This window comes from Acomys russatus, chromosome 2, assembly GCF_903995435.1.
Source record: "Acomys russatus chromosome 2, mAcoRus1.1, whole genome shotgun sequence".
Taxonomy (NCBI): Eukaryota; Metazoa; Chordata; class Mammalia; order Rodentia; family Muridae; genus Acomys; species Acomys russatus.
This window is the reverse complement of record NC_067138.1, coordinates 36,052,386-36,059,979: the sequence shown is the minus strand read 5'-3', so window position 1 is coordinate 36,059,979 and position 7,594 is coordinate 36,052,386. Positions and strand designations below refer to the sequence as shown.

The 7,594-nt window shown below is 40.2% G+C and overlaps 1 pseudogene; it reads left to right on the top strand.

The window, feature by feature from the left end:
- The first annotated feature begins 5,643 nt into the window (after positions 1-5,643).
- Positions 5,644-6,127, top strand: LOC127201662 (myosin light polypeptide 6-like; annotated as a pseudogene).
- The last annotated feature ends 1,467 nt before the right edge of the window (positions 6,128-7,594 follow it).

Genomic DNA, 7,594 nt, shown 5'->3' with positions numbered 1-7,594 from the left:
TGTATTGTTTAGTACCCCTTATCCAGTGATAATAAATGCTGTGAGATTGTTTTTGTTTAAAAAAAAAAAAAAGAAAGAAAGAAAGAAAGAAAGAAAAGAAAAGAATAATGTGAAGTCACTGGGAAAAAAAAAAGAAAAGACTTAGAGATTTTTTTAAAAATGTTTTTCATGTTAAAAACTAGAAATCACGTTGGAAGAGGGACCTTTGACCTCATATGGTTTAGGTTTAGTTGCTGTAGTCATGGAATTAATTACAATATGTTCAGTAATGATCAGTTTTCTATATCCTCTCTAAGGAAGGTCAGAATAAAACAGACTTAGATAAGTGAAGAACTGAGAGGTGGAGGGCTACATTGCAAGTGGCAGAAATAGCCGGGCAGTGGTGGCCCACGCCTTTAATCCCCAGCACTCAGGAGGCAGAGGCAGGCGGATCTCTGTGAGTTCAAGGCCAACCTGATCTACAAAGTGAGTCCAGGACAGCCAAAGCTACACAGAGAAACCCTGTCTCAAACAAACAAACAAAGAAAAAAAAAGTGGTAGAGATAGAAGGGAAAGGCTCTTCACAATTAAAAAAAAGAAAAAAGAAAAAAAAAAAATACCGGCAGCTGGGACTCAATATGCCTGTCAGCTCTTTCTGCTAAGGAACTACCAACAGGGCGGCAACTGCTGGAGTCCAGGAATTACGGGCAGGACTTTGCTGCTGCAGCGTGAAAAAACACAGCTGACCGCAAATTTAGGATTACCTTGTTTCTTTGCTTGATTTTTGTTTGAATGGTTTTTTGTTTTGTTATGTTTTGTTTTGTTTTTCCATAATAGCAGCAACAGCTCCTTATTAAAGGTCCTTTCATGGGAAAGGTTTCCTTTTTTCTTTTTAAATCCTTTTTATTATGTTTATTCACTTTACATCCAAATCATAGCCCCCCTCCCTCCTTCCCTCCTGTCCCATCCTCCCTCCCTTCTCCCCCTAACCTCCTCCCCTACCCTTCAGAAAAGGTGACCACCCCCTACCAACCCACCCAAAACAACAAGTCACATCAGAACTGAGCACATCCTCTTCCCCTGTGGCCTGCCAAGGCAGCCCCGCCAGGGGGAATTGATCAAAAACCATGCAACAGAGTTCATGTCAGACTCTGACACCGAGATGCTCCAGTCCAGTTTCTCTTCTCCCTGCAAGCGCTCTGTCCTCTCACCACAGCTCGCCCCACAACCAATCCCCACCCAAAGTCCCATCAGCATGCACTCTTTTCCTTCTGTTAAAGCACTTCTGATGTCTCTTCTATTTCCCCTTCTAAGTGAGATTCAAGCATCCTCCTACGGGCCCTCCTTGTAACTTGACATCTATGGGACTATGGGTTGTAGTATGGTTATCCTCTAAATGGCTGCTATCCGCTTATAAGTGACTACATCCGATGTATGGTTTTTCTGGATCTAGGTTACCTCACTCGGGATAATTCTTAGTTCCATCCATTTGCCTACAAATTGCATGATTTCTTTGTTTCTAATAGCTGAGTAGTATTCCATTGTGTAAATTACCACATTTTCTTTATCCATTCCTTGGTTGAGGGACATCTAGGTTGTTTCAACTTTCTGGCCATTAGAAATAAAGCTGCTGCCAGGTGTGGTGGTTGCATGCCTTTAATCCCAGCACTTGGGAGGCAGAGGCAGGCAGAACACTGTGAGTTTGAGGCCAGCCTGGTCTACAAAGCAAGTCCAGGACAGCCAAGGCTAAAACAGAGAGACCCTGTCTCGAAAAACAAAAAAACAAATTTAAAAAATTAAAAAATAAATAACGCTGCTATGAACATAGTTAAGCAAATGTCCTTGTTCTATGGTGGAGGATCTTTTGGGTATATGCCCAGGAGTGGTATAGCTGGGTCTTGAGTTAGACTATTAATAATTTTCTGTGAAAGCACCAGAATGGTTTCCAAAGTGGTTGTACAAGTTTACATTCTCACCTGCAATAGAGGACTGTTCCCCTTTCTCCACATCCTCACCAGCATGTGCTGTCACTTGAGTTTTTTTTTTTTTTTTTTTTTTTTTATCTTAACCATTCTGCCAGTTCTAACATGGAATTTCAGAGTTGTTTTGATTTGCATTTCCCTGATGACTAAGGCTGTTGAGCATTTAAGTGCTTTTCAGCCATTTAAGACTCCTCTGTTGAGAATTCTCTCTTTAGCGCTATACTCCATTTTTTAATTGAATTATTTGGTTTGTTGGTGTTTAATTTCTCTAGCTCTTTAGATATTTTGAATATATATATATATACACACACACACATATTTTACACACACACACACACACACACACACACACGTCAAATGCAGAGTTGTTGAAGATCTATTCCCAATCTATAGGGTGCCATTTTGTTCTATTGACAATGTCTTTTGCCTTAAAAAAGCTTTCAGTATCATGAGGTCCCATTTATTAATTGTTGATCTTAGAGCCTGAACTGCTGGTGTTCTGTTCAGGAAGTTGTCTCCTGTACCAATGAGTCCAAGATTGATTCCCAATTTCTCTTCTAATAGATTTAGTGCTTCTGGTTTTATATTGAGGTCTTTGATCCACTTGGACTTGAGTTTTGTACAGGGTGATAGATATGGATATATTTGCATTTTTCTACATGTAGACATCCAGTTAGACCAGCACCATTTGTTGAAGATGCTTCTTTTTTTTTTTTTTTTTTTTTAATTGTATGGTTTTGGTGTCTTTGTCAAAAATTAAGTACCTGTAGGTGTGTGGGTTTATTTCTGGCTCTTCAGTTCAATTCCACTAATCAACCAGTCTTTTTCTATGCCAGTAGCATGCCATTTTTATTACTATTGTTCTACAATACATCTTGAAATCAGGGATGAAGATACCTCCAGAAGTTCTTTTATTGTATAGGATTGTCTTAGCTATTCTCTTTTTGGTTTTGGTTTTGTTTTGGTTTTGGTTTTGGTTTTCTATATGAAGTTGAGAATTTTTCTTTTTAAGGTCTGTAAAGAATTGTGTTTGTATTTTGATGGGGATTGCATTGAATCTATGGATTGCTTTTGGTAAGATGGCCAGTCTTTCTATCTTTTGATGTCTTCTTCAATTCTTTTCTTCAGAGACTTAAAGTTCTTGTCATACAGATCTTTCACTTGCTTGGCTAGAGTTACACCAAGATACTTTATGGGTTTTGTGGCTATTGTGAAGGGTGTTATTTCCTTAATTTCTTTCCTAGCCTGTTTATCATTTGTATACAGGGGGGTTACTGATTTTTTTTTTTAGTTAATTTTTTATCCAGCCATTTTGCTGAAGGTGTTTATCAGCTGTAGGAGTTTCCTGGTAGAATTTTTTGGGTCATTGATGTATATTATCCTATCACCTGAGAATAGGAATACTTTGGCTTTTTCTTTTCCAAATTATATCCCCCCAACCTCCTTTAGCTGTCTTAATGTTCTAGTCAGAACTTCAAGCACTATATTGATGAGCTATGGAGAGAGTGGACAGCCTTGTCTTGTCCCTGATTTTAATGGAATTCTTTGAGTTTCTCTCCATTTAATTTGATGTAGGCTATCAGCTTGCTGTATATAACTATTTTTATTTCTAGATATGTGACTTGTATCCCTGATCTCTCCAAGACTTTTATCATGAAGAGGTGTTGGATCTTGTCAAAGTTTTTTTTTCCCACATCTAATGAAATGATCGTGTGTTTTTTTCCTATCAGCTTGTTTATATGGTGGATTACATTGATGCATTCTTACACATTGAACCATCCCTGCATCCCTGGGATGATGGTTACTTGATCATTGTAGATGATCTATTTGATGTGTTCTTACATTTGGTTTCTGGGTATTTTATTGAGTTCTTTTGCATCAATGTTCATAAAGAGGATTGGTCTGAAATTCCCTTTCTCTGCTGAGTCTTTGTGTGGTTTAAGTATCAGTGTGACTGTGGCTTCATATAAAGGGTTTAGCAATGTTCCTTCTGTTTCTATTTTGTGGAGTAGTTTGAGGAGTATTGGCATTAGCTCTTCTTTCAGTGTCTGGTAGAATTCTGTTCTAAAATCATCTGGCCCTTTGCTTTTTTTAGTTGGGAGATTTTGATGGCTGATTCTATTTCCTTGGATGTTATAGGACTGTTCAAATTGTTTACCTGACATTGATTTAACTTTGGTAAGTGAAATCTATCAAGGAAATCATCCATTTTCTTTAGATTTTTCAATTTTGTGGAATATAGGCTTTTGAAGTAAGAAGTAATGATTCTTTGAATTTCCTCAATATCTGTTCTTATGTCTCCCTTTTTGTTTTTGATTGTGTTAGTCTGACTACTGCCTCTCTGCCTTTTGGTTAGTTTGGCTAGGGGTTTGTCTATCTTGCTAATTTTTTCAAAGAGCCAACTCTTGGTTTCATTGATTCTTTATATTGGTCTCTTTGTTTCTACGTTGCTGATTTCAGCCCTGAATTTTATTATTTCCTGCTATTTAACTCTCTTATGTTTGTTTCTTTTTGTTTGTTTTAAGATGGGTAAATGCAAGTTATAAAGGTTGGAATGTTTTAATGTTGGTAAGTGCAAGTTGTGAAGGATAAAGGATGTGAAAGTTTGAATAGTGACAGGAAGTGATTTAGGTACAAAACAGTGGGCTCACCAGGATAGGATAGATAGTGTGATACTTTCTCCGAGGTTGCCAAATACAAATGGACTGGGCATTGCGAATGTGATTCTTACCTGATAGTTCTCATAATTGATCTGGTTGCATATAGTTTATTGATATTAGAGGAAAGAGCCTTTTATTGGACTAAAAGGGGGAGATATTGGGGTACATTTTGTGAAGGCCATCTCTGTATATTCAGTTGATGATTGCTATACCAGCAGAGAGCTGAGCACTAGCCACATCTTGGTACTGTTATCCCTATGGCCCACCACTGCAAACATTCATCCTCCTCACTCACCTATTAACTAAAATAAAAATCTGACAGCCAGTGTGTGAGCAGGAAAAGGAAGGCAGAACTTCTGTACAGAGAGAGGGTTCTGGGGAAAAGAAAGAAAGCACATAAGATTCACCAGCAGGACATGGAGAGGGATGGATGGATGCGAGCTGAGCAGAGAGGTAGAGAACTAGCCACATGGAGGGTCATGGATGGGCTAGAATAGCCGCATTAAGTTAGATGCGTTAGCTGAGAGTCTGCCCAGCTAAAGGCCAAAGTGTTAAAACATTAACAAGTCTCTGTGTCTTTATTTAAACCACTGACAGGTCTAAGAAGTCCTGGTATAAGTGAAAAACACAGCAGAAAAATTATATAACTCATTAGTAGTCTGTGCATAGCAAGTGTGAGCCCCAGGGTTTGATCCCTAACACCTCCCTAAAAAGTATATATAATATGCTGTTACCTACAAGGGGTAAGATGCAAAGTATAAATAGTGCACATATGCACGCATGTAGTCATGTGTGCCTATGCATTGGCTTCTACCTGAAGAAACAGAAAGATAAACTGCATTGTTGGATTATCACAGCAAGAGAAGGGCCAAGTGGAAAGGGCTAGAAGCCGGACTTTCTCTGAATATAAAAAGGAAGTGTATAGATCGGCCACGCGGACAGCACCAGGCACTTGTGTTATTATAAAATGTAAACTCAGCCATTACTGCTGGGGAAAGGTCTTACAGAACTGAGCAGCCAAAATGTGTGACTTCACCGAGGACCAGACCACAGAATTCAAGGAGGCTTTTCCAACTGTTTAACCAAACAGGTGATGACAAAATCTTGTACAGCTGATGTGGTGACGGGATGAGGGCCCTGGGCCAGAACCCCACCAATGCCGAGGTTCTCAAGGTCCCGGGGACCCCAGGAGTGATGAGATGAATGTGAAGGCGGTGGACTGTGAGCACTTCCTGGCCACGCTGCAGACTGTGAGCACTTCCTGCCCACGCTGCAGATGGTCGCCAAGAACAAGGGCCAGGGAACGTGCGAGTATTATGTCAAAGGCCTTCGTGCGTTTGACAAGAAAGGGAACAGAACTGTCACGGGTGCTAAAATCTGTCACATCCTGTCACACTGAGTGAGAAGATGACAGAAGAAGAAGTAGAGACGCTGGTGGAGGGCCATGAAGACAGCAATGGCTGTATTAATTATGAAGAGCTCGTCCGGATGGTGCAGAATGGCTGAGGACATTTCCGCACCCCAAGCCTGTGCCTTGCCCAGTGTGAGATGTCTGTGTGGGCCCCAGAGGCTCCCTTATCACCGCACCTTGCTCATCTGGGCTCTTTTGGATGATGTTTGCCTTTACCAAATAAAATCTGCTCTTCGCCTTAAAAGAATAAAATGTAAAGTCAACAGGGGAAGAAGCAGTTCTTAAGAGGTGAAATTGGAGAGAGGTAGGTGAACTGTGTGAGCTGGAAGTGAAATTGCTCAAGAGTTAATCTATAATAATAATAATAATAATAATAATAATAATAATAATAATAATAATAATAGTAATAATAATAATAATAAATAAAATAGAAGAGTTAATCTAGATGAAATGTGAAGTGGCTGTTTGACTGTACCCCAGTGAGGCAGATCTTAAGAACAAAGTATGATGACTTTAGCAAACTCTTAAGCAGTTTCCAGAAACCATACCATCACCCATGGAGCTGACACAACCATCCTGAAACATGTAACAGGAAAGCAGGTAAATAACTGTTATTCTTGTTTAGAACCAGGATTTTAGGTAAAAAGGGATGCTTATAAAAATCAAAGAGGAGAAATAAAAGGCCTGCAATGCCAAAGTCACAATATTAGTATGAACTCATGATACAATTTCTCTTATGTATTGTTACTAATTCTTCCCACTCTAAACAACTGGATATGGTCACCATGGGCTAGGGAGATGGCTCAGTGGTGAGGTGCATGCCCTGCTAGCATGAGGGCCTGAGTGTGGAACCCTAGCACTCCTGTAACAGCCAGGCAGGCTTATTATGCCCACAACCCTAGCCCTGGTTGTGTAGGGACAGGGAACACATCCAGAGCTTGCTAGTAGTCACTCGAGCCAACTGGTGAGCAAGGAGTTCATAGACAGACCGTATCCCAAGAAAGAAAAAGGCAGACACCCAAAGTTGACCTCTGTCCTCCACGTTCACACATTCGAACATGTACATACACACACTACACACACACACACACACACACACACACTCACAGTATGCACACACATACACACATTCATACTACACACACACACACTCACACTACACACACTACACACACACATAAAGAAAGAATGAATGAATGAGCGAGCAACTCTTCAGCAACGAGCTATCCTTTCACCCACTAGAGATTTTTAAGTCCCATTTTTAAGAGATAGGTTTTTTTTTAAAAAAAAAACCAATGTCCTAGGAGAATCTGATGGCTACTGGTATGGGGTCAAAAGCACACAAGATGTGCCATGACATTTGTCAACACCACACCAAGCGAAAGCTTCAAACCTGAGCGCATCAAGCACTCAGAAGCCAGTCAGAAGAGGCACTGGCAAATCACGGGCAAGTCAGAGAAGCAGGGAAAATAATGATTCCAAGGCAGGCATGATGGCCCCACATGTCCAGCACTCAGGCAACAAGTCAGGGAGATCAAGCATTCTAAGCTAGCCTGGGCTAC